At 43.8% G+C, this 26,035-nt stretch overlaps 1 protein-coding gene across 5 annotated transcripts in view; it reads left to right on the top strand.

The window, feature by feature from the left end:
• DAB1 (DAB adaptor protein 1) overlaps positions 1-26,035 on the top strand; it is a 409,388-nt gene that overhangs the window by 176,692 nt on the left and 206,661 nt on the right. For 3 of the 5 annotated variants that reach the window (XM_039711669.1, XM_039711665.1, XM_039711666.1), the window contains exon 2: positions 23,252-23,323. The gene's annotated coding sequence lies outside the window, so the exon portion shown is untranslated. Of the gene's footprint in view, positions 1-23,251; positions 23,324-25,138; positions 25,525-26,035 lie in introns of those variants that run through there. The other 2 variants (XM_039711668.1, XM_039711667.1) reach the window with 2 other exon arrangements.

The raw sequence follows: 26,035 nt of genomic DNA, 5'->3' as shown, positions 1-26,035 counted from the left end.
AAACAAACTTCACAGTACAAGAACCTGCAAAGATCCTTTGCACAAGAAGCAAAGAGCAAACAAAGTGTTTGCATGATGACACTGCAGAATTCCCCAGCTGGGGGCTTTCTGCAGCCCTAGCTCAGCTCATCCTTGGGAGCACTTGAAGGTTCCCCTCCAGTGTCAGGCTGAGCAAAAAAACTCCCAGACTGATTCAATAGTGCTGAATTGCATTTAGCTTTATGTTGAAGTTACAATTTTTGCATAGTTTTAATGAGCAGCAGCCCTGGGCCAGAAAACTTCAGGCTGGGATGCTTCTTGCTTGCTGCCCTAGTTTGTTTTCATGCCTCTCACCTGAGAGCACCGTCCTGGAGCGCATTAAACAGCAGGACTGGCATCCATCATGTGGAGTTTATCCTGTCATCTCTCCCCAGGAAGAGAAGTGTGAGCAATGGGGTGTTTTATTTTAATAGCATTGTTGTTTGGTTGATGGTGTTGTCGTGGAAGTCCCTCCTGAGGCAGAGCGAGTTGTTTTTTGGTTTTTAACACTTCGGTTGCTGTGTCCTGAAGTTGAGGCAGGGAGACTCGAGGCTTGGATGCTGCATCTGGAGTGGGTGGGTGTGAATTTCCTCCTAAGGTTTGCAGTTGATTCTACAGCCTTATGCTTGCCTTGGAGAACGTCTGCCTTCTGCTTGGGTGAGCTTTGGCTCGTGGTGCAGCGAGCTCCTGGAGGATGGCCCATGGCACGTGCAGTCTGCACAGTCATCCTGGAGAGCTCACAGAAAGGCTTCTCCCAGGGAGACACTGAGCCACAGGTGGATTTTGGTGTCACCCTGTTCTTCTGAGTCCTTCTAAGCCTTCTTCTGATGTTTACATTCTTGTAACGAACTTTTTCACGTGTTTTTCTCTAAACAATTATTGTTTTACATTCTTTTCTGGAGGATGAGAAATTTGATGGACTGCTGGTTTGTCAGAGTCATTGGAGAGGTGGCACTGCCACCCTCCAATCCACTGTCACTTTTGGAAATCTGTGAATGTTGGAGTCAGAATTAAACTCGCTCTCTTTTTTACCTTGGAGATTCCAGTGTCCACATCTTTCTATTTCATGTCCTAGAGTGACATTTGGTAGGCAGCCACCAGCCCAGCATTTTGCCTTCATCCCAGACTTCAGGGCAGTCTCTTAAATACCCTGGGCCAAGCTCCTGGCCTGCTGTGATAGGCAGGGACAAAGCTGTCAAAAGATGACAAAACCATTAGTATCTTTGGCCGGGTCATCATCTCACATTAGTGTCCTAAAAGAGCAGCTGGAGGGAGCCTTTTCCCGCAGAAATGTGAGAGCCTGTGGCCACGAGAGACCAAGTTCCTGACATTTTGTGTCAGGAACAGCCACTGACCCCTGGGTGTGGGAATAGCTGATTTTTTTCTCTGTGATGATCTATTCTCCAGAGCTTGGTCTAGATCCAGCTACATCGTCTCCATACCTCTGTTTATCTATCTAAAAACTGATTTTTATGTACGAATATACCACTGTTGATAGATCTTTCACTGTGTACATCTTTCTGTGCTGTGGAGCCATGGTCAAAGGGAACAGCATCACAAAAAGTTTAAAGTACTGTGGGGCTAAAAGGAAACTACTGGAGAGATATGCAGACACAGAAAGTGGAAAGGGCAGAGGACAGAAAGAAATGAAAGGTGGAGAAGAATCTAAGCACATCCTTTTTGGTTCATAGAAAGGCTGCCAGTGGTGGAATGCCTTGGGAATACTTAATTTCAAAGTTTATATTGCTTATCCAGAAAAATGAATGTATCTGGGTTTTATAGGATTAAGCAGTAAAGTTCATTGCTGCTCAATATGAAGTGGAGAGGAGGATTTCATGTGGGGGAAAAAGAAAAGAACATTAAATGTGAATTATTGAGCAAAAATCCCAGTTAGTTGGCATGATACTTGATCAGGAAGTGACTAGACACTTTCCTCTTATTAGTAAAATCACTCCATAAAGGTAAAATAAAAAGAACAAACTTTGAGATGTGAAAACAAGAGAAATAAGTTGTAAAAAATGTTTTCTTGCTGTTTCTAGACTGCTTGAAGATGATGAACACAGTAATAACACCAAGATTATTATTGGGCACAAAGTGAACTCTCACTCAGGCACAAAAGCTCCAGCCAACCCAAACGACTGGGTCAGTAGAAATTAAATCAGCAGCGAGCCCCAGATAATATCTGATGTGGGTTTGTGTCAGGATGGATGGTTTCTTTCTCGTTTCCTCGTTATGACTGATTGCAGTCACTGCAGAAATCAATAGTCTGGCCATGGCTGGGTGCTGAAATGGAGGAGGCAGAGAGGCAAAAGCACAAATGGAGGCTTCCCAAATCCCAGCCCCAGCCTTCCCAGGAGCACAGGGTCTTCTGCAGGGACTGAATAGAGATGCTGTAAAGCTCTCAGTGTTGCCTGCTCAGGCAGGCAGTTTATTTCATTGTATTCTCATGTCAGAATCCCAAAAGCTTCATCACAGCACTGGAGTTCATCCCTGGGCTTGGTTTGAAGTGTGTGCAAATCCATCTGGGTGGAGGGAAGAGCTCCTCAGAGAATCTTCAGCCCCAACCTTCCTGCAAAGTTCTCCTGGTGCTGTAGTGAACAAAGAACCAGATATTACAACTGCTGGGGAAAAAAGGCAACTAAAAGCTTTGAATCTGTTCTTCCCAGAGCAGTAACTGAAATAAGATAATTTTTTTGCTGTGTTTTTTTAGTAAACTTTTAAAATATGAATTTGGATCTACATATTTTAAAAGGCTATGTCAATAACTACATACTTGGTTTTATTTTATTATTTCATTGATCTCTAAGAATCCCAAAAGCTTCATCACAGCACTGGAGTTCATCCCTGGGCTTGGTTTGAAGTGTGTGCAAATCCATCTGGGTGGAGGGAAGAGCTCCTCGGAGAATCTTCAGCCCCAACCTTCCTGCAAAGTTCTCCTGGTGCTGTAGTGAACAAAGAACCAGATATTACAACTGCTGGGGAAAAAAGGCAACCAAAAGCCTTGAATCTGTTCTTCCCAGAGCAGTAACTGAAATGAAATAAAATTTTTGCCGTGTTTTTTTAAGTAAACTTTTAAAATACGAATTTGGATCTACATATTTAAAAAGGCTATGTCAATAACTATGTACTTTATTTTATTTTATTATTTCATTGATCTCTGCCTGGAGTTTGATCTGGTGTTTGTGAACAGCAGCAAAAATGTAATATTCATTTAATATTACTAAGTAAAACCCAGTCTAAATCAGGTGACTTATTGCATATTCCTTGATCACTAGCATATCATTTAATGGATTTTTAAATCTGGTTTTAGTTCAGAATTTGTGGATCTGCATATCCCTGAGTTTTATTGGCAGGGCTCACACATCCAGGGATCTTCCCCACCTGTTGCCCAGGTTTGTGTCCCAAGTCCTTGGAGAATTTTGGGCCATGTTTCCAACTCCTCCACACTTCAATATTCAACAACTTTTGGGGCGTGCTGGGTGTGCCTTAGGCTGAGGATCAGCAGAAGCTTAATTTGTTCCAAATGATTTTCCACTCTTTTTCCTATTGTTTATTATTTATTCTGCTATAATTTATTCACAAGATTAAGTGGGTAAACAACATCACAACTACTTCTAGCTACACAGTCCAGTGAGCATAATGATGCCAGCTTTAAATGCTGAGCAGTGCTGATTAGAGCTATTACACAAATATTCATTTGTTTGCTTTACCTTTACCACTTTGCTCACATACTTCACAAATTAGGGTATTATCCTTTCTTTTTCCCCTCCTTTACTGTTTTTACCATCAAATGAAGGTAATTTACCATTTTTCCGTTTGAATTGAAAAGTTAATTGAACTTAATGGCAACAGAAAAATCAATAATTTCCTACTGTTATTGATATAATGAGGCACATGTACGAGATCACCCAGTAAAGACATAAACTGCTTAAATGAAGAATTCAGCTCCACCTTGAACTATTTGAATGCTCTGTGTGGACAGTTAAGGGAAGATCCGTGTGTGTGGGGAAGGAACTGTAACTTCAGCACATTGAAGTTTTCATGGAATCATTTAGTTTAGGAAATTCCAACCACAACCCAGCACTGTCACATTCTCCACTAAACCGTGTCCCCAAGTGCCACTCCCACATTTTTCAACACTTCCAGAGATGGTGACTCCACTGCTTCCCTGGGCAGCCTGTTCCAATGCCTGACCACCTTTTCAGTGAATAATTTTCCCCTAATATCCGATATAAACCTCCCCTGGTGAGAGTTGAGGCTGTTTCCTCTCATCCTGTCACTTTTACCTGGGAGAAGAGACAAACCCCTACTGAGCTAGAGCCTCCTGTCAGGGACCTGTGGAGAGTGAGGAGGTCTTTGATTGTGACACAAACTGCACAGGCAGTGTTTTGTGGTGTTTAACATGCTCTGTTTTTCATGCCTGGTTTTATGAAGTAACAAGAATCCCACATTGAAAGGTGTTGGGGGTCAGAAATCATCTCGTGAGAAGCTTCCTCAGCTGCACAGCCCTGCCACTGAAAGGGAGAAATGGGAGCTGGTTTGAAATGGAAAACCCTGAGGTTTCTTCCCAAATTTAAAAATACAGATTTATTTGGAAACTGCCATTAGCTCCTGTCCTGGTTCTGGAAAAGGTTGAATGGTTCCTGGGAGAGTATATAGGAAATTCCAAACAAAACACTTCAAAACCTTTAAATCTGGATCAAAATCATTAAATCCCTAAATGACATAGGAGACATTAATGCCCTTAATTTAGGGATCAGTGTAGTAGAAAGAGAATGGCAAATATGAAATTAATGGCATTTAAATTACTGTTTCATTAGAGCACAACTTTGCCACAGTATTTTACTGAATTTAGGATACCCAGAGATCAATAGCAATTCCCTTTATTTAAGGCTCTGGGGATGTTTACTGTGTAATTTTTTTTGAAAGGTGTTGCTGTTTCTGAAAATGTTTTTGTGAAATATTAGTGAAATTAAATGCATTTTTAATTGCACTCTATAGTAGCATTTGAAACTTCTGAATTAATTTGTGTGATGAATGGATGTGGAGAATTCAGGATAGACAGTCTCTGCAGGATTTGCAGAATGGAAAAGTGGGACTGAAGTGAGCTCAACACTGTGTGCTAGGGGATGAAGAGGGGACAAAAGGGGCTGCTTTAGCTCCAAAAGTAAGGAAATAATAACTAAAAAATACAGGTTAAATTAGAAAAGTTGGGCATTTTTTAATTCTTCTCCCTTAAAATTTTGTTTGGTGCCTTGGTGATGCTTCATGCACACCATGGTGTCCACATTGCCTTCATTCCACCTGCCAAAACTTTTCTCCTTTGGCTTCTGGAGTCCTCCATCAGTGGGATGAGAGATACTACATCCCAATATATTTACATCTAGACTGTTCTGGAAAATAATCTCCATAAAGTAATCTAATTAACGCCCTCAGAGGCACCAAGGGAGGATGGCTGAGGGGAAACACTTTCGTTTAGGAGTCCCCTGGCTTTTGTTGGAAATTCTTGGAGGATTCCAAGCAGAATGAATAACTTTATGGAAGCTGCCTGTCCACAAAGCTGCATTTGCAGAAGGAAATGTTGAAATGAGCTGTTAAGAGTGGGAAATAATTTCCTGAAGGCTGTGTGCATCCACCTTAGGATGTGGGAAAGAGCGCCAAAAAAACTGGGGGTGTTTTCTGAGATTACAGCTGGGGTGCATCTTGTCCAGTTCTCCCCACAACATTTCAGGCTTACACTTATTGACATAAAAAACAAAAACAAAACAAAAACAAAGGCTGGTTGGAACAAACCCCTTATTTTTAGCACTATAAAAATTGTGGCTATTACCTTCCCAGCATCCTCTCAGCTAATGGCCTGAAACAGGACCAATATTTGATTTCTACTTGCTGTATTTACTTTATAAATAGATACTTCATGGGCTTCATTCTTTACTGAGATTGAATTAGTGGGTTAAATAGACAGAAATATTTCTTACTGTGGTGTACTGATCTCTTAGCATCTTGCACTGACCTGATAACAGGCTAGCAGGAGAGTAAACTTAATTATTTTTTAAGCTAGAGACTGACAATGGGGAACACTGACTATTTCTGAAACCAAGATCTTCTTTTCTGTCATTAAAAAGCCGGGGAAGTCTGAAAGGAGTGCGAGTTCAAGGCACATATCAGTGTGATTATTGAAGGGTTTTCAGAGAGTGGCTTATCACCTCCCCAGCTTATTTACCTGATAAACCAGAGCCTTATGCTTCAAAAGCCCCAGCTGCTCAGTCCCAGCGTGGTAGCCACCTCTCAGTGAGGATGAGCCCACTCTGATGGTGCTGCCAAGCAGGACCTCACCAAGGCCTTTTGATGCAATCTGCACTTCAAAACTACCCCTGCAAATTCTCAGTTTTAATAAAAGCAGGAACTGTTTGATGTGCAGGGGGGTTTTGCTTCCCTAGTTTTGCCCTTTGAACTTGATTTATTTGTGGGTGAAGGTGATGGAGAAGCTGAAAGGTGAGGGTCTGTGTTTTTGGGAGTGTTGGAGAGGATGCACAACCCATCCCTGAGAGCTGCTGATCTCTGCCAGGCACTGGGACACGAGATTAAGATCTAATTTCAGACGGCCTTTACCAACCCCGGTGTGAGCAGCAGTAACTTGCAAAAGCAATAAACAGCCTTTGCATTGGCATTTGCACCCAAAAGCTGCTGCTGTCCCTGGGAAGGTCCTGTGAGGGGTTCCTGCATCCCTGAGCATCCTTTGCCACCATTCCCTGCCTCTCCTGCCTGTCACCACAGGCCCCTGCTCCAATCTGCACATTAATCTTGATTCTAAACCATCCTGCAGACGCTGCATGCAAATGTACTGAGTGATTCAAATTGGTTTTCTCTGTTTGTAAATGTAGTGTTCTGTGACTGCTCAGGGGCACTTGGAACATATGCTCCTTGATATCTGACATTTTTCAGAATTCCAAGCAAGGGAGGCTGTTTGCAGCGTGGCCTGTTGTGCTGCTGGTGCTGCGTGAGAGCAGCTTCACATCCGTGAGGGAAAGGGTTTCTTTTGGGATGGGGACAAGCAGCAGGATGCAGGGTGTCTGTGAGTTAAGCAGCACAGCTCTACCCTAGTCCCAAAGACTCAGTTACAGCAGAAGGTTTTGTGAAAATTGCATTACTTATCTCCCTGTTTTAAATTGTCTCTGCAGAGCCTGGTTCTCCCTGGGCTGGTGATCCAGAGGGATGAACCTGAATGCTGCTCTCTGCCTCAGGCTGGGACCAAGGGCCCTGGGAAGGGCTGGGGAGCAGGAAGGGCACAGGAGAGTCTTTTTCTGCCCCTTTCCACACCAAACCCCACATTTTCCTGACCTCCACGTGCTCCTTGCTGCTCGTGGTGAGACGTCTCAGTCTCTCCTTGTGCAGTGATACTCGAAGGCCATTCGGTGGCTCAGGTCACTGCTCTGTAAGCAGGACAGGCAGAAATAGCTGAAACTCCTCCTGCTCTCACCTGGCTGTCCTGCCTGTCTGCTCCCAGCTGAGGCATCCCTGGAGTACCTGCAGGGCTGATGCTGGGCACGGTGGTGTTTTCACATCAGCCCTAATCGGCCCAGCTGCACACTGGGGAGAGGAGGAGTGGGTGCTGTGCTGTTTGAGCAGTTCACTGCAGGGGTGCTCCTCGTGGAAAACCAGCCTGGAATCGCCCAGCTTGCAAGGCAGCACTGTTTGGTTTCCCTGTCTGAGGCAGCTGAGGGTGCTGGAGGGCTCCTGCATCTCCTGTGGGGTTCCCAGGTGCAGCCCCACGTGGAGTGTGGGGTTTGCAGGCAGCAGCCCAGCTCAGTGGCCAAAAATCACTGTGGTGTGTCCAGTGAGAGGCTGTGGTGCTGCTGGGCTGGAGCACGGCTCCCCAGGCTCCAGACACTGCCCAGGGACTGCCAGGGCACACAGCCCTGTTCCTCGAGTGCCTGGTGCACCACAGGGCTGCAGGCACACACCTCAGCACTAATTCCTTCCTCTGGAAGGGAATAAGCACTCTAGCAGTTCGCTGGGATAATTAAAATTCATGTTATCCTCCACCAAGCTCAGACAATTCTCTGTTGTCAGCACCTCCAGAGGTCCTGGTTTAGCTCCTTCTGGTTCATTTAATGATGTAAGAGTGAGGAGGAGAGATATTCCTTTTATTGTTGATGTGTAAGGTTTAGAATTAAACGTCTCTGCTGGTTGCTGGGTACTTTCTGCTACTGCCAACCCCGTGAACTCTTTAAACATATGCTAATGAGCCTGACTGGCTCCCATTCCTTCTGTATAATCCATGAAGGAAGAAAAGTCAATCTTAGTCGTGCTTCCTAATGGCCCCTATACGTTGCAGTTAGCACAAAACCACTGTGAAGTGATGGAGATCTAGAGTTAAATGCATGAATTAAGCAGAACCCCTCTGACCACACTCCATTAGAAGAGAAACTGTCTCTAGGGAGACAAAACAAGATTTCTCTTTATATATACATTGTAAGAGTCACCCACTGATCCTCCAGGCTTTTTGAAACATTACTGGCACCCAAGTGATGTGGACAGAATATAATTTATCGATATTGCTACAACTTCCCACCCAAGATGTTGCTGGAATACTGATGTGCTACAGCATAATGAGGTTGTGAGGGAGTGTGTATGTTATCCATAGCACTGCTTTCTCTCCTGCACCTGACTCCTCTGATGGAAATGTGAAAGGAATTCTGTGTGTTTTACAGTCCATTATTGCTTTTTATTTTTAGCATTATTTTAAACACCTTGATGCAATTTTTCTGGCCAGCAGGTGTTTGTGTGTGATTTGCTCAGAAAATAGAGGGGGGGAAAGTTATGTGGTTATCCTGTGATGGATTAATGCAAAGGGATAACAGGGTTAAAACCTGGTGCAGTGGCATTGGGCTGGTGGGACACGAAACTTCTGCTCTTTCAAGGAGAATTTTTCCATCTGGAGCAGCAAGGAATAAGCAGTCCCTGCACAGGCTGTCCCCACTCCAGCACTGTGCAGCTGTTCCTGGCGAGGTTATGATTGATTACAGCAGCTTATGCAGTCAATGGGTAAAAATAAGAGACTAAGAGACCTCGTTTCCTGCTTCGTGATCCTGCAGCTCCATTCAAAACTCGGCTGCTGGGCTCAGCTTCTCACCTGAGGGGTTTGATAAGTACAGGGGCTTCTCTGCTGCCTTGACACAACCATCTGATCTCAGCTTTTAAAGCTAGTTTATTTCTCATTGTGTGTCTTTCTGTGCAAACAGATACCAGATAAGAACCTGGAACTACTATTTGCATGTAGAAATTGTGTGTTGTGGAATGGGGTTATAGAAATCTTGGGAGTTATTCGGATGATGTTTTCTTGGCATCCCTCCCTTGCATGAGCTTTCAAGAAAGGGTCTGCTATCACCTGTGCTGTTTGGTGCCAGTAGCAAAAACTCCAATGGCTCTTTGGAATGAAAAACTTCAACAAGTACAGAGAGAGTAACAGCAGAGAAAATTCACTTTTTCCAAGAAATGCAAGTGAGTTCGTTCTGTCACAATGATTAGGGCAGACACTTTTCTTACTGTCACTCTTTCAAATTCCCAGGAATGTTCTCAGAGGGTCCTCCCATTTCCCACAGGACATGTTAGGACATTCCAGCCCTTCCAATAAAGAAATATAAAAGAAATCTCTTAATCTGTAGTGAGAATTCTACTAGACATTGTTTGCCTTCTGTATTCCTAAGGATGAGGATGGTTTCTGCAGAACCATCACCCTAAGAGGGAACTTTGCAGATCCCACAGCTGGAACCTGCAGATGGTCACAGAGGAAGGATTTTTGTGTACCTCACTTTGGCTGCTCTCTCACTGTCACAAAACAGAACAAACACAATGAATGTGTTTGTTCTGCAAAGCCACAGGCTTTGCTTTAGCTCTGTAACATTGCCACATTTCTGGGTTTCTCTCTGATATTTGTTCTTCATGCCCTGCTCTCCCCCATGGTGTTTTGGTTCGATGCAAGGTCTTAATGGGAAAGGAATTGCTCAGGGAAATGTGGTGCCTGTCAGCTGTCTGATCACAGCTCCCCATAAATGGAATTAAACTGAGGCTCTGTCAGTGTAAAGGCTCCACGAAGAAGATTTGCTTCGTAAAATTCGTCTTGCATATCATGCCTCTCCTTGTGTGTAGTGCTCAGAAGCTCACTGCTCTGTTTCCATAATCTACCAAATAATAACAGTTAGCACTTACATCTGCAAATCAATACTCAGGCTCTTGCTCCTAACTGCAATGAAAGTTTTTGTGTGAAACAGTAACTTTCATGTCTATAAGATTGTTGCATTCTGTATTTCTGTCAGATTTGATGACAGTCACCTCCTGAAGCTTTAACAAAAGGCAGAAATTCCCCTGGTGCTTCTGGCAATTACACATTAGTCTTTGTGGAGGCAGAAGATTACTTGCTGATTCCTGTTTGCTGATTCCATTATGTATGTATGCTCTAGTACATAATGGCTTGTTAATCCCTTAAAACAGCATGGCTAGGAATATTCCTTCAAAACTGTATTTTGGTTCAATTAAAAAAAAAAACACCAACAAACCAGCCATCAAAAATGATGAATTCCATAGAGTCTCTTATAACCACTGGGGTTTTGAAGATGATCTCTATCAGGGAACTTATCATTATGGGAGCTGGGCTGTGTGTGATGTGGTGAACTGTTTTCTTTTGAAGATATTAATTTTCCTGCCACCGATTTGACGCAATGTGCTCGCAGTCAAGCCAGGCAAGAGTAATAGAGCTGATGAAGACAGCTTGGTGTGTTATTGTGCTCTAAACTAATTCTGTTAGGGTCCAGTCTCTCTCTTTCCCCAGATGAATTCCTGTTTTCCCTTGGCTGTGTTTGCAATCATGCAGCTGCAGGCTCAGCCAGAGCTCCATCCCCATGGAGAGCTGTGGGATGGTTTGGCCTTACTAAGGTCAGGTTTTACACCCTCTTTAAGGGATACTTCAGCCTTGCGTGAAAAAAATGCAGTGCTGTATGATGCCATGCTGTGTGAAATGGGATTAGGACCTGGAAAACAGAATGGCATAAAGGATTTGGCCCAGCCTTGCTTTGTGCTTTGGTGCAAACCTCGCCCTGCCCAGCTGCTGTTCCACCCTGCACTGCTCTGTGCAGCTCACAGGCCCACGCTTTGGAGCTACCTCGTGGAAAAATGAGCACAACAGTCACTGAGAAACCCTGCAAGTTCCCTTGGATGCCTTTTGTGTTCCTTGTAGCCAGGCCTGTCTCACATGGTGACAGCAGGGAGAGGTCACAGCCTTGCTGTGGGTCTGAGGGGAGGACAGGTCAGAACCCCTCTGCAATTCCCTCCCTGCTGCTGGGGTGTTGTCCCTAACAGCTTTAATAGACAGTCCTGTCCCTGCAGAGCTCATGATCCAATAGAAAAGATGGATACTGTGATGGAGGGTGTAACCACATCCATGGTGCAAAGAGATGGAGCACAAGGTCACAGAGGAAGTCCTGTGACAGGACCAGGAATTGAATTGCCTTCTCTGAGGTCTGCATCCAGTGCTTTAATCACAAAAACGTGCCTTCACCTTTGTGCTTTTCTGTTATTTAATCAGCTGAGGAGAAGAAAAATGCAAATTGATTTAATTAAAGGAGAGAGCAAATTTCTAATTTCAGGCTGGATTGTTCTATGGTTATGGAAATTTTGGGGAAAGGAGAGAGTAAGCATCTGTAATTTTTCTTTTCTTGACAGATGTATTTTCATTTACACAGCTGTGCAAAAATTATATATTTTGTGACACCTAATTTTAGCCTTGGAGCAGATCTGATGTTGGGTTACCAAGAGGTGTCATTTCCTGGCTTGCAGAATAATCCTCCTTCTGGCAAAAAATCAGTCCTGTTTCTTCCCACAGACATGGTTCCTTCCTTTTAAGTGTCTCTCAGAATTATTTTATACTCAATGAAGCAAATCCTCCAAAGGCTTCATTATTCTGATGGTAGCATCATCTGATTGAATATTTCAATCATAATGTCCTTTGGAGAATTTTAGCAGTTTCCACTTGGGATGTCGGAGGCTTGGATTTGTGTGTGTTCCTGAGGTTTTGAGGAACTGGTGTAGGAAATTGAGATAATTTCAGATGCACAGAGTTCATTGGGGAGGTTGATGGTAATGTTTGGCTGTTAACTGGAATACAGTAATTCATCCCTTTCTGAAAAAAAAAACAAACAAGCTTCTCTGAGCCCTGGTGAGTAAAGCATTTAGGTATATGCTTAGGTTTAAGCAGGTGAGTGTTGTCCAAGTGGATTCCTGCCATGTATTCAAAGGGCAGTAAAGTGTCACTTGTCAGATCCAGCTGCTGGGGACATCATGAGGACAGCCCACTATTCCCAACTCCATGAAAACCTGTAGTGTTTTCAGTGTGTGCTGCTGAGATTCTCCCCGTGAGCGCTGTCCTGTGATCCCCTCCTGTCAGCTCGGTTCTTTCCCCTCACATCCCCACCTTGCTGGCAAGCCTTGATACTTCTTCCTTGTTCATTGAAAAAAAAATTATTTTTCAACTACTCCAGAACGAAATCCAGGTTTGTTTTGTTGAGTTCTGTCAGGGACAGCAGTTTCAGGGCTTTCTGTAGGGCTGTGACAGCTCTTTGTACCTCATTGCTTCCTTCCCCTCCCCTCTCATCCCCTGGATGAAAGATTCTGGCACCCACCTTGGAAGGAGGAGCTCCTCGGGCTGACGTTGCCACCTCTGAATTGCTGAGGAATCCTTGGTGAGGGTGTTCTGCTTCTTTCAGCCTCACGTTAGGTTTTATGAACTTTAATGAACAGTATGTAATAAATTTGCTGAAGAAATTGGGTTAGCCTGTGATTAACATTCAGAGTGATGCAGATGAGTGTACCAATGATGGGAACATGTGCTCACATCACGATGAAATGCAGATGAGAGGCCCTGGAGCAAGCCCAAGGATGCGGGCCAGCACAGTTTCATCTCTGTCAGATTTAATTTGATCTCGAGTGCCACTGCTACCGGCCTGCAGGAGGAACCTCAAACCAGACCTCGACACAGCTCCAGTGCTCTGTTAGGGGCTATGAAAACATTGCTTTGCAACAAAGCTCCATATGTAGAAACCCGAGTCACTGTCTCTAAAAAACAGTATTTCTAGCAGTGGGGCAGAGCGGGGGAAGTGGTTGGGAGGTGCCTCTTGGTTTGGTTTGGCTTTTATAAACTTTCTGCACTGCTTTACTGAGCAGCCGTTTCAGTCAATTGAAACCCAGCTGAGCCCATCGTTGTATGACGGCGGCGTTGTGGGGAGCACAGAGAAAAATCCCCCCCGACCTCCCTTTTAAATGAAGTGCAAAGTAATGCTGGGAAGGGAAAGAATAAATCAATTTTAAGTGGTAATCTATGAAGTTGGACAGAAAATGATGAGAAATGAAGCAACTGGTCATAGGAAATTGACCTTGAAAATGGTGTTTATCTGGCGGCCGCAGTGGCAGAGCCCCGCTGCTGCTGTGGGCTGAGAGGGAATTTAAATCAGAGTTTCTTTGCTTTGAATCTCAGTTGGGTTTTGGGGGAGTTTCTTTCAGGACTGTGCTTTCTGACAGTTGTGCCAGTGGTGCAGCTCAGCAGCATCTGCCAGGCAGGATTTGTTCCTTTGTGGCAGCCTGGTGTTTTGCTCTGTTGCTTGAAAGGCTGCACCAGTTTGGGAGTGGTGGTTGTAGAAGAAGGGTCAGGAGAATCACTGTGGTTGTGTAACAGATACATATGTTAAGGACAGAGATGGTATTTTTACCTGGCTTTTAATTTCCATACAAATAAACTCATTAAAGCGAGCGAAAGGACAAATGAGTAATGCATGTCACCTCTGCTATTTTAAACTCTAACACCTACTTACAGCAGAAGGATGGCTATTGCAGTATTATACACATCTTATTTACAGTGAGGGGACAGCAGGATGTGGGAGGTGGAATATATTGAGTTTTCACTGAAACTCTAGCAGAAAACAATTGACAGAGTATTTCTGTGATCTTTGTCTTGTAGGGCAGGTGGTCAGGAGTCTGTCAGATTAAATAAATGCTTTTTGGACAATGTTTTTCTGCCTTTTTTGTGTACATCAGCTGTGTCCATAAGTGATCCTTATGCAAGTCATTGAGGTGGGTCACTTGGTGCTCTCTGCAGCTGCATGCTGGGTGTCTCAGGAATTCCCCAGTAAAACATGAAGGTACAAGTAGCCAGGTGCTAGACCTTGGAGAATGTATGGTCTTGGTGGCCAGAACAATAACCTGATATTAACCTATAAACTTTACTGAAATATCAGAAATCCTTGTGTCAGTTGTGGTATGAACCACACAGGTGGGCTCTCTGGTTTGCTCACCTGGTTCATGTCATCACTGACCTCTTTGCCAGATTCTCTCCCCGCAGAAGTCAGAGAGCAAACACAGGCAGGACATTTGTGGGAGAGGCCAGGACAAAACCCTGAAGTGCCCTGTACTGTGTCTTGTCATAGGCTTTGCTTCACACCTGAGCTCCTCAGAAGCCTGAGGCATTGCTCATATTGGCCATTAAATGAGGTGCTCCAGGCAATTCCTGCAAGGAGCATCTGGGGCAGCGTCCACCTGAGCTCTGGCACACAAAGGATCCTGTTCCTGCATGGGGACCTCGCTGGAGATGCTCCACTCCAAGGCCTTTCCTTGCCTGGGAGCATTCCCTGATCCATTCAGTCTGGGAGAGGGTCTGGGATGAGCATTGGGAGCAGGGAGGGAGCAGGAGAGGAGGGAGCCCCATTCCCAGCAGGAGTTTTGGATTTGGATTGATCAAGCACCAGCCATGTCAGGTTGGTGGTGTTATCCCAGTGCTTCTGCTCTGATGGGAAGCTGACAAATAATAAATCTGAGCAATATTTTCAGACTGTATGAAAATCAAGGATTTTGAGGCAAGCCTTCTCCAGATATTTAAAATTCAGCAAGCTTTTTTTGTCCTGGGTCTTGAGATGTTAATAACTTTGACTAATTGTCAACACCACCAATTACTATGACTGATACCTTATCATTTCCCACAATGAGCAATGCTAATTAAAATTGATTGTGCTGCTGTTCTGGCACAGCAGCAAGTTCCCTTTTCATTTTTTGTTTAAACATGAGCTTATTGTGCCTATTTGGTGAATTAAATAAGGAAAGCTCATTATTCTCATGTTTATTTTTGAGCAAGGGTTTTAAGCCACATTGGAAGCCTGTTACAAGTGTCAAAGAAATAGAGTTTGAATAAATTGTATTTTTTGGAGTACCAAAACATACACCTAATAATAATATTTAGCACTTATATACCACAGTGCTTTTTACATGATCACATTTCTGCACAAACGTAACCACTTCTATTATCTCCGTAAGGTGGGCAAACACTGTTATTGCTGTTTCACAGACACTGCAGCAGATATGCCAGAGCTTTGATTCCCTAATAGCAGAGCACTTCAAGCTATTCACTTCAATTAGGTTACAGATCCCTGTCTTGCAGCACTCCGAGCTGCCTGAGTTACAATTTGCAAGACTGGCATTGCTTGAATTTTATCCCAACTTGGCCTTTTATTTCTCACTTTTTTTTTTTTTTAAAGCACAATTATTTATTTCTCCTAAAGGTAGGATGAGGAACCTTTGCTGCTTGTCTGCCCAGTGCTGTAAATGTGGATTCTGCCTGTGCAGAGCCATGTAGGAGGGATGGGGCTGTGCAGCTTTGTGTCCTTCTGGTTGGAGTCTCTGTTTCATCAGCTGCATCTCCTGCTGTCAGGAGATCTCCTGTTCTTTACTGGGTAGGAGCTGCTTGCAGGGAGGAGAGATGGCTGAACAACAGCATGGAACTCTGAAACTCCCATTGTCTGTTTCCTGTTGTACTCTGAATTTAGCTGTGGCTGTACATGAAGTTTTCCATGGGGAACATTTATGGGCTATGTTATCCCTGGAAGATGTACCTGGGTTTTTTGACTGTTCTGCTGGTATCTGCTCCTTAAGTGGCCAATTGCAGTTAATAGCACAAGTCTGTGACCTTATCCCACTGGAGATTGATTTAATCTGAACAATTTATTCTTTCCGTGATCAATATGAAACGAGTTTATATGTAATGGATATAGATGCATGGAATTGCTTGAGATATTCCTTACTTCCTTCTACTTAGTCCATAAAATGAGTTGACGATTTCATGGTAGTTATTAAAAAAAAAAAAGTCTTTAAAACAATTCTGCATGTTGCACTTTTCATAAACAAGATCTCCCTTAGGCTTTGACAGAAAGGGTCAAAAAAGCCCATGCTTTTTAGAGTGTGTCAATAAAAAAAAATATTTCATATTTATTGGGAAAAAACTGAAAAACCTGGCATGTGAAACCAAGATTAAAATATTTATATTACAGAAACATCACCAGCCAAAATCGTATCTGAAAAGTAAATATTTCAGTCCTGAACACTATTTTTTGGTTATTTACAGCTACATGGCTTTCCTTTGAGCATTGTTTTTTTCTGATCCTGACAGGAGCCCTGGAAATCTGTAGAGCTGTTTATGCCACGGTGCCACCAGTGATCCCAGTGCTCCTTGCTGGGAACAAGGGGACCTGGCCAGCAAGGCCTTGTCCCTTACAGTGACCAGGTTGATTTGTTTGTGTGGGGAAAATGCTGGAGAAGTGAAAAGTGTCACCCAGTGGGAGCATGGGGTTTGTTTGGTGACACCGAGGGCACCCTTAGCAGGGGAAGCTGTGAAATGCTCAGTGCCAGGAGTGTCTCCCTGGAGCACAGCAGATCTAATTCTCCTCTCATCTCTGCTGATGTCTCTCCATGGACTAGGCTGAAGCTGCTCGTGGTTTCTGCTGTACAAAATCAGAGGAATCATGGCTGGATGGCTCCCTTGGCGTAACCAGCTGCATGTGGAGAAAGAAGTTTTTTTTGCTTTCTTCTCTAGTTTCAGATGTCCCCTGGAGTTTCATTGTGAAAAGTCAGTTATGAAAATTGAGAGTGTGAAGGGGGGGAATGTGTCATTTGGGTTGTGATTTGCTGTTAATTAAAGTTTAGTGTGACACATCCTTTATGTCTGGGGATTCCTGAGTCTCATCTCAGTGGCCTGGGTAGAACAGAGGAGCATCTCCATCGAGATCAATGCTCATTATTATTTTCCTCATTATCATCATGATCCTCATCAGTATTTGTTCTACAACACTGGCTGTGGAACAGAAGCACCGGCAGAGATGACCTTCGCTCCTGTTCAAAACCTTTCATTTTTAACAGATAAGAGACGCAGGGGCTGGGGACAGGAAAGTGACAGTGAACTGACAGAATTAGACCCAGCTACTCAGAAGTCAAAATCAGCCATCTCAAGCACAAACATTTGATGGTCTGACCACCTTGTTTTGTTGGCTGACCTCTTGTAAAATCTGCAAAAAGGACCACAGGAAAAGATGTATCCCTTCAAGTTAGGGACTTGGACCTTTCAGCTTAAAATGTTGAAAATCAGTTCTTTTGGAAGGTCTGGGACAGAAAAGACTTGCCAATTGATAGCTCATTGCTTCTGGTTTGAGATGGAGGAGGAGGTGTGTGATTTCTGTGAGTCATCTTCTGACAAGCAGCTGATAATCCCCCAAGCATCCCTCAGTGCTGGTGGTTTTCCTTTTTGCTGATGCAAAGTCATCTGGGGGTCAGGGAGTGGATGGCATTGTTAAGGCTCTCACATGGAAATACAATCAGGCTGGACTTGAGGAAAATGATTTTGATTTATTTCCACTTAAAAGCAGAGTAGGATAGTGAGAAAAAAAGACAAAAACTAATACACTTCCTTCTACTTCTTCTCAGACCCAAGTCCAGTTTTTCATGCCCAACTCCTCTGCCTCCTCCAGCAATGCAGGATGTTTGGGAATGGGGGATTGTGGTCAGGCCATAAGAGACAAGCTCTCCATGGGAGTCATGTTAGGTTGAAAGTGGTTTTGTTAATATTTTTTTGTCTAAATGCTTATGTAAGGGTTTTGCTGTTTTTCAGAATATCCAAGTACAAATAGATTTGTTTCATAAAAGAGAGGACAGTGCCAATTTATTACAGAAAACAAACATACCCCTATTTTTTTTTCTGAAGAAAAGAAGGTTGTATGGCAAGTTATAGAATTAATGCATCACTAAAAAAAAATAAAAATTTCTTCCTCCCCTTCCTCTTTAAGTGTTGAGGATCTGTTCAGCTTCACCCCAATCCTCATTTTTGCTGCATTAGTGGGTGCTCTGCAGTTCAAGCCCTGCACATCTCTGTGTGCTCTGGAGGCTGCTCCAGGATCCTGGTTTGGGGGGACATTTTGGTTACACCAAAGTGTTTCACACATCAGCTTCAGGAGGTGAAACCGTGTCCTGTTGACATATTTGCTGTGTGTAAGAAGAGAACTGGGGACCCAGAGGAGGTGCCAAGCTGCTCCCTGTGTGTGAGCACTGTAACCTGAGCAGCTCTTGGCACCCAGAGCTGGGTGTTGGGGTGGCTGTGGAGGGTGATTTTCCCCATTTGCACAGCACAGTTAATAAGCACGGTCCCTCCAGAATCAGCAGCTCATCAGAACCGATCAGGAACAGCCTCTGCTGACCAGAATTATGGGAAAGCTCTGTTTGGTGCATGACAAATAGCAGGGTGTTGCATATTTTTCATTGTTAGCTCTGAATCCATACAATTAGTGGTGAAAAGAAAATAATATTTATTTATCTGTGAAGTCTAATGATAAAATAATAGCCAAGGAAAGTATTGATCCCTCCCTTGACCACTCTCTCCAGTGAAAGGTGTGGAAGGAGGGGTTGGAACTGAATAATTTTTAAGGTTCCTTCCAACATAAACCATTCTGTGATTCTATGATAAAGTAGGAATTTTCATTTTTCCACCAGTTTGCATGTAGCAGTTGGCAGTACATCCTGTATGAACATAAACTTCACCATCCTGTTCTCTTCCCTTCCTTCCACCAAAACTCACCTCTTTTTTCCCTTCCCGTGGGTGATGAGGAATGTGTGTGCTGGATGGATAGAAAGGACAAAGTGCCTTCTAGTGACACCAGGAAGAAAATGATCCGGGGAGTTACAGACCACTAAGCCTTTCATTTGTACCTCGTAAACTGGTTCAAATGATAAGAAAAAAAGAAAACATTTGGGAGACGCTGATAAGATCAGGCTTATCCAGTAGAAAGGTAGTGTAGGATATGGCTGGAAGTGATAGGGAAAGCCTAGGCTTGATGACCCAGCAGGTCACTTACAGTCTTTCTCTCTTAATCTCTTGGAAGTCTTTGAACTTGTCAATAGGAAAGGAAGAGAGAGGAACTGGTTTATCTCATTTATTTACAATGCTGAAAGGTCTTTGCAAGGCCCCTTGTAGAAAACAGTCGGAAAGACAAGGTGGGTGGATGAAAGGGAAAAGTAGAGTCAGGAATCAAAACCTGAAGATTAGGAGTAACTGGGGAATTTTCACCTCGCAGAGGGTTAAACCAGGGGTTCCTTGTGTGTTCCTAAATCCCGTAGGTCTTTGGTTTGGGATGGAGAAGAGAGGGAAGGATAGCCAGATCTGGGGTAGCAAAAAGCCTCTGAGGTCAGTCAGCTCCAGAGAAGGCAGTGAGGGAGGACAGAACAATTTAAACAGTAAATACATGACATAACCTCCAAAAAATATGCTATGCTAATGAGTGGCTTTTGCCCACCCTGTGGTTTCACTCAAACTCAGTTTGAGTTTGATGTGGTCAAACCAGAAGCCAAAGTCTGGTTCTGCAGCCCATGTAGGAGGAGATCTTGGTGGGGCTGCTGATGGGGAGGAGGTGCTTTTTCCCTGGTCACCTCCCCAGCAGGGCCTGCAGTGCAGGACCAGCTGTGCTTTTTCAGGAGCACAGAAGGGTTGGACAAACACGAACACAGTGTTATCTAAAAGGCCAGCAATGGAACTCAGCGTCAGAGCAGTCTCATTATTGAAGGAGCCCAAATCAAGAGGCTTCATGTAGCATTACTGGGATTTAAGTTAATTTTTTTCCTTCCGTTTAAACTCTGCATTTGTTTCTTTTCAACAGCCATGTCTGTCTCTCTGTCCTAAACAGAGATTTTGAGTAAGGGTTAAACAAACATAATTTGTTTGCATTCCCTGCTGCTCTGTCACAGCTGACTGTGTTCCCTGCACCACTGATTTAAAAGACAGCCCCACCTCTTAATTGATGGAGCCTCCTGCCTCCCTTCCATTCCTTCCCATCCCTCTGCCTTTCCCCACCATTTTTAAGGCAGAAAAACCACTGGATGTCCCTTTGAATTCCAGGGGCTGAAGTCCTGGATGCTGCTAATGAGCAGCGAGAGACTTTTAAGGAACTGAAACATTGCATTGTTATGATTTGGGAAACAAAAGCTGAATTAGAACTGTAACACTTAACTATGGCATCCCACTTTATTTTCCTCTAATGCAGGCTAAGCTGCCTTACAGCAATCTTTTAAATGTAATGATTGAGACTATTATAGGAAATACTATACAAAGCAACGTGGTTTTTTTTGCAGCCTAAATAATAAGTAGGGCAAGGTTTTAAATGAGGCTAGAGTAATGAATGCTGTACAATAATTTTGATGATAAATTTCCCCGGAGGATAAAGTGGAAGAACAGAAGCAGGCTGTATTTAATCATGCAAAGTTAAAGGAATGCAGACCAACAAATATTTATAGAAATGTACGGATTTTCTAACCTTTTCTGAGATATTCTTGCCCCTTTCACCTGGGAGACTTCGCAGAAGTTCAGGTCTTTCAGTGTGTAATAATTAGGAGGAGGAATTGATCACATAAGGTCAAGTGTTTCTTTGATGTAGAGCACAGAAATTCATGCTTCCTTGTATACTGGAGGACTCAAACAATGAGACATTTGTTTTTCACAGCTCTTTCATTCATCGGAGTGTCTGAAAAGCCTGCTTTGAGCACATACACGGCATAGGATGACACATTCTGCAGCTGCCCTTCACCTACTACTGACCCAAGGAGCTGTGTCCCCACCAGAGCAGGGCAAAATCTCTGCTCCATCACCAGGCACAGATCCACAAAGGCCTTCCATCCTCCTCCAAGGTGCTGCTCCTCAGCTCTGGCTTCTTCTGTTTGTCTTGAGGACAAAAGCATGGCTTCAGAAGCCAAGGGACACTAAAAAAAGTCGCTGCTGACACCTGGCTTGGCACGTTCCTAATTGTTCTGCATGGATGCACTTGTGGAAGGGTTGGACAATCACTCCATAAAGTCAGATAATCACTCCATAAGGTTGGGTTGCTTTGTGGTTTGTTTTTTGTTAATAACTGTTAAAGTAGGGTGTTTCAGTGGAACTTCAGCACAACCTCCATAGCATCCACTCAGCAGAGGCAAAAACCCGAGGGTTTCTGTTCTGCTGATCAATACTTACAGCATCTATTGATTTCCAATTTAGGTGTTAACTTTTTAGCTCTTAGAAGTGCTCTTGATATCAATTTTCACCTTGCCTGGTGTTCATTACATGCTGAACGTTGTGGCAGTGAGTGAGCTCGGATCCCATCTGGAGGGACGATTAATCCCAGCCACTTCAGGACTGCAAAGATTTACTCGCCTTGCGCAAGCATCGTGGTAGCACGAAAAATCTGTGTTTAAGGCAGTGACCTGAGAAATGGTTTCACTCCAGCCCGGCACTTTCTCCTCTACTTTCTCAGCCTGTGTAGTCATCTCTGAAATCATAGAATAAGCTAATAAATAGTGCTGTTTATTATGTTCGTGTTGTTTCGGCGTAATAATTCACAGCCAAAGAGCCCGGGGTGGCGGGCTCAGGTTGCTGGGTGGCTGGGTTTTGTTTAAGCAATAAGACACACATGATAAGCAGCGTGTCCCTGGGTGATTGTGCCTCCTGTAGTGTTAGGAGGCACAAGGTCAAAAGGCTCAGTGACTTTAACTACCTGAGAAGTGCCGCGTAATCCCCTGCAAATAGGCTGTCTACAATGTCTTATTGCTGTATCAGAGAGGGAATTATTTCTTTTTAAAGGCAGCCACATGAATTCCCTCTATAATTGGCACAGGGCTGACATCACTGGCTGCCAATCAGAAATCCGCTTTGTCTTGGATTTTAACACCTTAATTTCAAGTCGGGGTCATCTGAACAAATGGATTTTGTTAAAATGATGTTTTGTCCTCTCTGTGCTCTGAGTCCCATCCGCCTGTTCCGTGCTCTGTGTGTGCCTGCGTTGTGAATTGCTCTGCAGTGGCTTTTGTGTCACTTTTGTCATCACCAGGCACAAAACAGGGACTGCAAAGTCCTTGAGTTGGTGACATGGGAGCCATGGCCTGGCTTGTGGTGCCTTGGACATTATTTAGGCTCAGAAACTCCAGGGAGGGAGGGGAGGGCAGACAGCCAGGTGTGCACCTCGGGATGCAGGCTGAGATCTCAAAATAACTGTGTAGCCATCAAATTCTTTCAGCCCGTGCTGTCCTTTCCTTTTTATTGGCAAAGATAACCCCAAAATAATAAAATCATCTGGATTTGCAGTTACTGTTGGTAAAATAAGCACACCTAGGTCAGAGCTTTACCAGCCTGAGCAGGTGAGAAGCAGGCTGTCTATCCCAGTGATATTGAGGGGACCACAGGGAGCTGCTGCCCTTTTTGGAAGGTGGGATGAGGGATCCCAGATGGGAAGATTTCCCCCTTGTTTCTCCCCACTTTATGCCCCAGAAGAAGCAAAGATAAAGGCAGAGCCCACAGGAATTTCTCTGCATCCCCTTGAGCTGGTTTCACTGTCTTCCATCCAGCAGCTGCTCCTTCAGCAGGGGAGAGGAAATCCTGTAGTTCACCCCAGAGAATGCTTTTCCTTTGGGAAAATGGGAATAGATGCCAGAGGTCGCAACTTCTCTGTCTCAGTCTGTCAGTGGGTGGGACAAGGGCATCTCTGGGGGAAATCTGTGAAATCCACAGTCGAGGAAATGCTGTGGAAGTTGCTGCTCAGCTGCACTGGAACTTAGGGACAAAGCGAGAGGAACCCTCACCCTGTTAGAGGGCAAAAATTTGACAAATAGTTTCAAAGGCTTAAAATAAATCTATCTTCATAACCTGACTGCTGTGCTTTTTTCCTTAGGTATGTTATAGAGGTAATGATACTTCTACAGTGAACTCAATTAACCTTCTGCAGCCTCCCGTGTGACAGGGAATCCTAAATCTTCTGTTTTATGAGTGCATGTGCAAAATTTGAAGCTACTCTGAACTTAGCATTAATAAATGCCCTTTTCTAATTGGTGCCCATTTGTTTGTTTTCTTTTCCAGTGAGAAAGACATGGTGGCTGTGAATGGAATGTAGTGTTCATGGTTGGAAAGAGATTTCCACACAGGAGAGAGGTATTGTTACTGTTATTATTATTATTAAGAATGGAGATTTCCACACAGGAGAGAGGTATTGTTACTGTTATTATTATTATTATTTTTAAGAATCTGCTTCTTGTGTGTGGGTACCTTTGGAGTTTCCATTGTTCAGTGATGTTTTAAGGTGATCTTCAAGACTTTATCATTGGTTCTCTGCATTGTTTTGCATAAATGGACAATGAGAATGATTTGATTCTCCTCTGTCTGATACCCAGTGCATTTTGAGTGTCCTCTAGAAGCGCTGTGGAAAAAGGGATGGGGTGAAAAACCTGTGTATTTAGGGTGAAAAATCTGTGCATTTAGGCTTCCCCAGCCCAGTTTTCCTACAAAACTCCTGCTCTGTGATACATCCTGGTAGGTGCACCCTGCATCAGGAGACTCAGTAGTGTTTGCTCCTGCCTGACTCCTGAGATCTTTGCATGAACACATTCTGTGCAGAGCAAAATGTTTCATCTGGGAGGGAGGATGTCAGCGATAAATGAGAAAACAAGAGAAATGGATGATGGTCCATAATGCAAACCCTATAATATAATCATTGTTGTTTGATAAAAGAGACACTTGGAGCAACTCTCCGTGCCCTGCTAGGTATGTCTGGATTTATTATTCAAAAAGACACAATCAAATCTCTTCATTCTGTTGACAAATGGGAGCTATTCAATTCTGTATCTGCCTCTTATTTATAGCATATAGAGGGGTGATTTATATGCTGGCTGCAGATCTTCCAAAACAGTTTTAATTAGCAGCATTGGCTATTAGAATGAGAGTCCTGTAACTTCCCTGTCATACACATCGCCTTAACGTTGAACAGAAATCTTACTCTTTGCCAGGCAACGTTTCTCTTATTTTTTTGGTGATGCCAGAAAGAAAATGCACGTGTGCTTTAGGAGCTCAGAGGTTGAATTGCTGCTGAGGAGCAGGCAGGGGAGGGTGAGGAAGAAATTGCCATTTATTGGTGAGCCTCGGGAGGTCAGGGCAGTCCTTGGGGCGTTGGCACCATCAGTGACTTGGGGTTTGAGGACAAAGTAAGCACCAAACACACCAAGGCCAGCTCGGGCTGGGAGCACTGGCATTCTGGGATTCTGCTCTGCCTTTCTGTGCTTGGAGGAGGATGGATCTGAGCTCTCACCTCACCATGTCCCGTGTTTGGAGAGCTGATCCCTCCTCTCGGTGCATCCTGCGGCCGGAGCGCGCACCGATGTTTTTGCTGGGAGCGTTGTCAGAAGATGTAAGCAAGCATTCCAGCATTCCCTCAGCTGTTCCCTGCTCCTCAGAGCTGCCCTGGCTCGTGGGCTAATTGGTACCCCTGAGGTTCAGAGCAGAGGCAGGCACGGCACGGGGGGCAGCTCGGCAAAGGCACCGGTTTGAGTCTCTATTATTTTCACGCATCTGATAGGAATGTGATCCCTTTGAGACCTCAGCCTATCTGTCAAACCTGAGACCAGCCAACAGGTTCAAAAGTTATTTGGGGAAGCAATGAGTGACAGAACAATTGCACAGCTCTTGTTTTTTTCCTGAGAAACCAGGCTAGAAAAGCGCAGGAAACATAAAGAGTATTTTTTGTGCTTTATGCGGTGTGTGTAGCATGCAGAATGCTCTGTTGTTATGCTTCCACTGATCTTTTTTTGACATAAGCAATGCAGTCATTCTGTCTTTGCATCAAATGAGTCTTTGTACTGCTTGTCACCAGCTCACAGTGTCTCTGTCTGTGTGTAAACTCGGTGTTTGCTACATCCCCCTGTCACAACTGTGCTGCTGTCTGCAGCTGGGTGGTTCTGCTCTGGCTCTGGGTGCTTTACAGTGATGCTCTTTTGGTGATATTTACTCTGGAGAGTAAGAAAACCTTAGGAAAACTGAAGTTTGAGGTTGAAAATAACATGAAAAGAGAGGACATGAGCACTGGACCTGATGATCACAGAGCTTTGGTGTCTTTGCCTCCTCTCTTGGAGGAGGTCAAGGAAAGAAGGCACAACTGAGAGAGAAGATCGGATGAAGTTCATCACTGCTCTGCCTACACTGTATGTTTTTGGTGTTTGGGAGACTGATGGGAAAATGGGGAGATAGAAAAAAAATCCTGCTACAAGCAAGCCTGAAATTAATGTGGTCAGAAAGAAGGAATGGAAATGATTCCTGCAGTTTGCAATGGGGAGGTGATGGGCTCTGCAGCAAGGCATCCACGGGTAATTCACAAATCTGGGGAAATACTCACAGTTCTTGGACTGAATACAAGTCAGATTTTATTTTTTTTTAATCTACAGAAATTGTGTGTAGGTATTTTATTTCATTTTCTGGGCATGTTGATAAAGCACACTAGTTAAGGAAGCTTTCAAATTATTAACATCTTCTGCCTTGTCTTTGAGCCAAGTGAACAGTATTTGGTGAGCTGTCTTTGGGCATTACACTAAGTGCTTTTCCACTGCAATTCTAATAGAGTGTAGGGCTGAATTTGATAGTCTTACCTATTAGTGATTAGAGAGTGAAGGGCTTTCAGTGTGTCTGTACTGCAGAGTTTGCTTTGATTGATAAATTGGGCATTATGCATTTCATAATTTTTTAATTTTGCCTTGAAGTAATGAGATTCCCTCTTCAAATTCCTCTTTTCACTAACATTTTGAAAACATTTTGGAGGTATGAATGGAGAAGGAAAAGAAAGAGAACAGTTTTAGTCATAAACACTTAAATTGTGCATTT

Source organism: Passer montanus, unplaced genomic scaffold, assembly GCF_014805655.1.
Source record: "Passer montanus isolate IOZ18808 unplaced genomic scaffold, ASM1480565v1 scaffold25, whole genome shotgun sequence".
Taxonomy (NCBI): Eukaryota; Metazoa; Chordata; class Aves; order Passeriformes; family Passeridae; genus Passer; species Passer montanus.
The sequence above is the reverse complement of the archived record's forward strand: the minus strand, read 5'-3'. Positions and strand labels throughout refer to the sequence as shown.